This window comes from Oncorhynchus nerka, linkage group LG10 (assembly GCF_034236695.1).
Source record: "Oncorhynchus nerka isolate Pitt River linkage group LG10, Oner_Uvic_2.0, whole genome shotgun sequence".
Taxonomy (NCBI): Eukaryota; Metazoa; Chordata; class Actinopteri; order Salmoniformes; family Salmonidae; genus Oncorhynchus; species Oncorhynchus nerka.
In genome coordinates this window covers 57371495-57379199 of record NC_088405.1, presented here as the reverse complement: position 1 = coordinate 57379199, position 7705 = coordinate 57371495, and the positions used below count along the sequence as shown (strand labels likewise).

The 7705-nt window shown below is 41.4% G+C and overlaps 1 long non-coding RNA gene across 1 annotated transcript; it reads left to right on the top strand.

Annotated features, from left to right (window-relative positions):
• Positions 1-915: 915 nt before the first annotated feature.
• Positions 916-2288, top strand: LOC135573585 (uncharacterized). The gene is made up of 2 exons (XR_010464791.1): positions 916-1109; positions 2067-2288. It is a non-coding gene; the product is annotated as an uncharacterized LOC135573585 (long non-coding RNA).
• Positions 2289-7705: the final 5417 nt, after the last annotated feature.

The following is a 7705-nucleotide window of genomic DNA, read 5'->3' as shown; positions in this document are numbered from 1 at the left end:
TCACAAAATAGATGGTTTCATGAGGGAGGAGAATTATGTGGATATATTGAAGCAACATCTCAAGACATCAGTCAGGATGTTAAAGCTTGGTCGCACATGGGTCTTCCAAATGGACAATGACCCCATACATGCTTCCAAAGTTGTGGGAAAATGGCTGAAGGACAACAAAGTCAAGGTTTTGGAGTGGCCATCACAACGCCCTGACCTCAATCCTTTAGAAAATGTGTGGGCAGAACTGAAATAGCGAGGCCTACAAATCTGACTCAGTTACACCAGCTCTGTCAGGAGGAATGGGCCAAAATTCACCCAACTTATTGTGGGAAGCTTGTGGAAGGATACCCGAAATGTTTGACCCAAGTTAAACAATTTAAAGGCAATGCTACCATATACTAATTGAGTGTATGTTAACTTCTGACACACTGGGAATGTGATGAAAGAATTAAAAGCTGATAAATAATTCTCTCTACTATTATTCTGACATTTCACATTCTTAAAATAAAGTGGTGATCCTAATTGACCTAAGACAGGGAATTTCTACTAGGATTAAATGTCAGGAATTGTGAAAAACTGGCTAAGGTGTATGTAAACTTCCGACTTCGACTGGTAGCTCCATTCTTGTGTATTTTATTCCCCTTATATGACTTCTTTTATATATTTTTTTTGTTGTTGTTTAACTCTGCATCATTGGCTCGTAAGCAAGTATTTCATGGTAATGTCACGACTTCCAACGAAGGTGGCTCCTCTCCCTGTTCGGGCGGCGCTCGGCGGTCGTCGTCACCGATCTACTAGCTGCCACCGATTCCTTTTTCTTTTCTGTTGGTTTTGTCTTCATTGTTTTCACCTGTATCTTATTTGTTGTTAATTAGGGGCTATTTAAACTCCCAGGTTCCGCCCTGCTTTTGTGCAGTCTTAACCTTTATGTCAGTGGTGTATTATTGGTTTGCGCTTACGTGTTTGCTGTACGTTATTTTCCCTGGTTGGGGGAGTTATCGGTTTATTGGTCACTTTCCCTGGTTGTTGGCTGGACCCAGCTGAATAAAACGTATTCATTGGATGCACTGCTCTCTGCGCCTGACTCCACACCCACCACTCCTAGCGATCCGTGACAGGTAATGTCTACACCCGTTGTATTCGGCGCATTGATTTGATTATGTAGGCCTGTGTAAGTGTCAGCTTCAATGACCTGTTCAGAGAGCACTACATATCAGTGAAGATATTGGCTATTTACTGTAAACATGCACTGTCTTAGGTCATTATATTTGAGATGCCATGCTAATCTTGTATTATTTGGATGTTATGATGATCGACCTGCTCGTAAGAGAATATGACTGATTCATATAATACAACATGGTGACCAGACTATCAAGTACAACACTTTGTATTTGACCATGGACAAATAGACCTCAAGATCGAGACAAGAGTGAACACTGATGAGGGATGGAATCAGCCCATAATCCTCTACTTTAAAGGAATAATCCACTCATTAGTCCACTGATGACACATTCCCAAAATGTTTTTGGACTGTATCAACAATGGCCTAATGACAAAAATAACCCCAATTTGTTTTGGGGGGGGGAGTGGATTATTAATTTAACCTTCACTATTATGACATCTCATATACAATGTAATGTCCTCCATTCCAGAGCTCTCCAAAGACCGGAACAACATACTGATAAAACAAACTGTTTTGAGGATTTAAGGTTCCTGCTGTTGAAAATGTTTGAGTGTTAGAGAACTGTTCTCTTTTTCAGTGTTGAGAGGAAGCTGATATTCTCTGAGCCATTAAGCTAATCACTATTAGACCTTTTAAACAGTCAAAAAAAGAATACGTTCCATATGCATGTGCAACAGAGGTTCCCCAGTAAACATCATGTTGGAGTCAGAGCAGACCCCCACCAGCTGCAACTGTTCCATAATCAAGACCTCTACAAATACTCAGTCCTGCCACTTCCACACTGCCAGATCGTAATCTCTGCTCAGTCAGTCTACTTTTCTAGCCGTTTGTTACTATTCAGATCCTGTTATCCTGTTTTCCTTGCCTGACGCGGTTTTCCTCTCCGCTACAGTTCTGCCCGCTCTGACTCTGGTCCCAGTCTCCAGTCCCACGTCTCGTCGTCCTGCTACTCTGTCCTGGATTCCCCACTCTACTGCTCCCTTGGATTCCCCTCCGGACCTGCTTACCATGTCTCAACCCCTCTCGCTCCAGCCTCAGCACCTGGTTCCCAGCAACCCACCTGACCTGCACTCCATCTCCCCCTGTGTTTCAATAAATACCTTGGTTTACTTTATCCCTGTCTCCTCATCTGAGTCTGCTCTTGGGTTCCCCTGTTCCACTCCACATAACATTATTTCCGGTTTATTATTATTGCTCTGGAGGTGTTACATTTGGCTAGCACAGCAAATAACAGAGTTAGTGTGATGTGAAGGTAGACAAAGCTTAGCTTATCTTGTTAGCCATCTAGATTGATGGATTCCTCTCAAGACAGCAACAATATAACTAAACTAAATGTAGCTAGCATACAAGTTCAATTTGACGCCACCTTGTTTACATCAAAAGTGACCCCACTATCAACCTCAATCTTGCCCCTCACCAGTCTCTCTCCTACCTCTTTTCTCTGCTTCCTCAAACGCTACCCTATTTTACCCACTTAGTTTCAATTAAGAAACGTACTGTAGTGGTAATGACTCGCTAGGCATGTATTCTTGCCATTGCGTCACGAGAGCTAGCTAGTGGTTTATTTTCACATGTAATAAAGCTAGACTAATACAAATTCTAGCTCTGACACTTTCTGGTGATAATGTTGAACTGCATATTAATAACACCAGGATGATACATAACATGAAGCAAATATATATATATATTTTTTTATTAAATCAAATTAACCTTAAAATATTCAGTTCTGCACACCCTCATGATAATTATATTTTTGAATAATGTATCTCTCCTGTGCATGTCATTCTGAAGGCCTATCTTCATTACAAGGGTAGGGCTTGCACTAATCCATTTCATGACGGCATGTCCAGTAGCTGTAGAAGTCAAATCTGATCTCCTTCAACATGGTCAGCCTCATTAGTCAAATCTGGTATTCTTCAACATGTTTAGCCTCAAGATGTGTCAAATCTTATCCTTCATCATGGTTAGCCTCATTATGTGTCAAATCTGGTATCCATCAACATGGTTAGCCTCATTGAGTCATATGGTATTATTCAACATGGTTAGCCTCATTGAGTCATATGGTATTATTCAACATGGTTAGCCTCATTGAGTCATATGGTATTATTCAACATGGTTAGCCTCATTAATTGTCTAATTAAAAAGACACACACCGGTGTCGTGACTTTACTTTCATTAATCAGATGACTGTTATTTATCAAATGAACTATTAGGAATTTGAGGTACCACAAGTGCGGTTGTTAAGCATGTCCCAGTTTAGGTCACCTATAACAGTACAAACTCTGAAGATAGATGGGGGCAATCAATTCACATATGGTTTCCAGGACAGAGCTGGGGGCTGAAGGGGGTCTATAACAAGCGGCAATGGTCAGAGACTTGTTTCTGGAAAGGTGGATTTTTAAAAGTAGAAGCTTGAATTGTTTGGGCACAGACCTGGATAGTATGACATAACTCTGCAGGCTAACTCCGCCCCCTTTGGCAATTATATTTTGTCAAAAATGTTATAGTTATGGATTTTTGGTGGCCTTCCTAAGCCAGGATTCAGACACGGCTAGGACATACGGGTTAGCGGAGTGTGCTAAAACTTTGAATAAAACAAACTTAGGGTGGAGGCTTCTAATGTTAACATGCATGAAACCAAGGCTTTTACGGTTACAGAAGTCAACAGATGAGAGTGCCTGGGGAATGGGAGTGTAGCTATGTTCTACAGGGCCTGGTTTAACCTCTACATCACCAGAGGAACGGGGGAGGAGTAGGATAAGTGTGGGGCTAAAGGCTATAAGAACTGGTCGATTACTGCATTCGGAACAGAGAGTAAAAGGAGCAGATTTCTGGGCGTGGAAGACTAGATATCAACGCATAATGTACAGACAAGGGTATGGTAGGATGTGAATACAGTGGAGGTAAGCCTAGGCAGTGAGTGATGATGAGAGAGGTCGTCTCTAGAAGCACCATTTAAGTCAGGTGAGGTCACCGCATGAGTGGGGGGTGGAACAAAATGGCTAGCTAAGGCATATTGAGCAGGGCTGGAGGCTCTACAGTGAAATAAAACAATAACCACTAACCAAAACAGAAATGGACAAGGCATATTGACATTAGGGAGAGGCATGCGTAGCCGAGTGATTAGAGGGTCCAGTGAGTAGCTAGGCGAGCTGTAGACACAGCGATTCAGACAGCTAGCGGGCCGGGGCTAGCAGAAAGCCTTTGGGGGACGCCGCGACGGAAGAGCCTGTTGAGACCCTTCGGACGGTTACGTCGGCAGACCAGTCGTGATGGATGAGCGGGGCTCCGTGTCGGCAGTAAAAGGGTCCAGGCCAATTGGCCAAATAGATATTATATCCCAAGAAATTGGCTGATGGACCTCTTCAGCTAGCCGGGAGATGGGGCTAGCTCCAGGCTAACTGTTGCTTGCTTCGGGACAGAGATGTTATCCAGGAGTAGCCATTCGGATAGCAGCTAGCTAGCTGCGATGATCCGGTGTAAAGGTTCAGAACTTGCGGTTGGAATCCGGAGATGTGGAGATGAGGTAAAGAAAAAGCAGTCTGAAATACTCTGGGTTGATATTGCGCTGTACAGACTGGCAGGAATTGACCAGGCTGAGGCTGGCTGATGTCCGAGTTAACGGTGATGACCGCTAGCAGTGGCTAACTGACTACTAGCAAGTAGCTAGTTAGCTGGCTAGCTTCTGATGGGGGTTCCGGTTCTAGTGTGCAAAAATAAACTGCAGATCCGTACCACATTAGGTGAGGCGCGTTGCAGGAGAGTATGTTCAGTCCGTAGATGGGAATTGAGATTTAAAAAATATATACAGAATATATACGAAGAAAAATATATTTACATGGGATGGGACGGGACAAGACAACAGACATCTGACTGCTACTACATCTTGGATTCACACAGTATGGTCAGGCAGGCGGGTTCAGAGTCAAGGCAGGCAAGGGTCAAAACTGGGAGGACTAGCAAAAAGAGAGTTAAGGAAAAACACAGAAAAACACACTGGTTAACTTGATAAGACGAACTGGCAACAGACAAACAGGGAACACCGGAATAAATACCCAGGGAATAATGGGAAAACGGGTGACACCTGGAGGTGGGTGGAGACAATCACAAAGACAGGTGAAACAGATCAGGGCGTGACAAACCTAATTGAGAGAGTGAAAAGAAGGAAACCTGTGCAGAATGAAAATATTTCAAAATATGTATCCTGTTTGTGACAAGGCACTAAAGTAATACTTCAAAGAATCTGGCTAGGCAATGAATATTTTTGTCCTGAATACAAAGTGTTATGTTTATGGAAAACCCAATAAAACAAATCACTGAGTACCACTCACAGCAGTAATTGCTGCCAAATGTGATTCTAACACAGGTGTGTCTAACATGTATTGATTGAGGGGTGTGAATACTTATGTAAATGAGATAGGTATGCATTTCATTTTCAGGAAATTAGCAAACATTTCTACAAATGGGGGTATTGTGTATAGATGGCTGAGAATTTTTTATATTTGTATATACGTAATCATTTTTAAATTCAGGCTGTAACAACAAAATGTGGAATAAGTCAAGGTGTATGAATAATATCTGAAGGTACTGTAAAATGTGGTATTTAGTTGCAATTGTGTTTTGTATTGTCATAGTTCTCTCTTCGGGACTGAACATCTGTTCATTAACTAGCCATCTTAGCTACTTGCTAGGTAGCTAACATTGTTGTTTTTAACAGATCAAGCTAAAGTTTGTGTGATAAAATAAACAAATATTGGATTGCTGCCTATCCTATTTATATGTAGTAAGCTAGCTGACGTTATCTCGAATAGACGGTTAACTTGATAAACAACCTGGGGCGGCAGGGTAGCCTAGTGGTTAGAGCTTGCAAGTTCAAACCCCCGAGCTGACAAGGTACAAATCTGTCGTTCTGCCCCTGAACAGGCAGTGAACCCACTGTTCCTAGGCTGTCATTGAAAATAAGAATTTGTTCTTAACTGACTTGCCTAGTTAAATAAAGGTAAAATAAAAAAATAAAAATGCTACACATCATCCTGGCACCACCACCTCCTACTGCTAACTTTACTATCCATGCAGGTAATGATGGCAGCTACGACTCTTCTTTGGGTAATCTATCAACTTTAATTTTCTAAAATAGATTTGTCCCCGGATGTAAGGACCATCCCACCCGCGATTACTATGGTCAAAATGTTGACCTTGAGACAACAACTAGACTAAGTTAGCTAGCTTAGTTGCTAGCTGTTTACAGCCAAGACAGAACAGCTGTTGTTTACAAACACTATAAATAAATGCAACTGTACTGTATGGAATAGAATAGCCTCAGTTTACGACATAACATAATTATAGTGCTCATGGTGACTCATAAGGTACGTCAGACAGAACACAACTTCCACCTGAGCCCCGCCCACTCTCTTCCCCTCTCTCTCCCCCTTCTCTCTCTTCCTCGCTGTCCCCCTCTCTCCGTATTTTCCTCTACAGCTCTCAATCGTTTTCTCCTTTCACCCTCCCCATCTCTCTTTTTGTCCTACATTTCACTAGACATGTCAATATAAAACTCATTAATCATGCTACATTCTGCATTACCCTTAAGGCTAGAAACATTCATGATTTAGACCTATTTGAAATTCAGATCCAGCTATTACTGCAAATGCATGTAAATATGTCCTCTCAGCTATCAATAACTTAAATCTTTGAAAAGGTGTTTATTTTCCAATACTTTAAAGGCCTCTAAAGCTTTTCATGATAGGGATTTTATAAGAGTAAAACATTTTTTTTATATAGCTACAAGTTATTGAATGTAGAGATATAATTAATCTGTCTGTCTATTTAACCAGGCAAGCCAGTTAAGAACAAATTCTTATTTTCAATGACGGCCTAGGAACAGAGGGTTAACTGCCTTGTTCAGGGGCAGAACAACTGATTGTCAGCTCGGGGATTTGATCTAGCAACCTTTCGGTTACTTGCCCAACGCTACTAGGCTAGCTGCCTCCCCAATATAATCAAGGTCTCAAAGCTTGATAGATCACCTGATGTTAGCTCTTTGTTTATTGTGGAAATGTTAGAATATGTCAAATAAATAAACCATAATTTTCTTTCCCCATTCTTTTGTAGTTTCAAGTTAACTTGAAAATTGTATTTCAAATCAATTCCATCAGATCTGCCCTGAATGGCTAGTGTCAACTGACATATATGACGAATGTAGGTGGTCCGAGCTGAGCATCTGTTTAACCACTTCCTACAAGTAGTCTCGTTCATACCGCTCCTTAATCAATAGGACTGATTACATCATCATAATTTGCTTATGATGGATATGTTGTCATGGAGGGACTATTATTTACCATTAGGGGAGAGATTCATCTGACCGGCTAGTTATTGACTTTGGATGTGAGTTTTTGCAGAATCTTATTTAGAGGAATTTGATATTCAACTCTCTGTATTGACAACACTGTTTCTAATCTGTCAGATGAAAATTAAATGAGACTAATGAGAAATGCTTAAAGGCCCATAGAAAAGTCTTCAATGTGCCAGCTG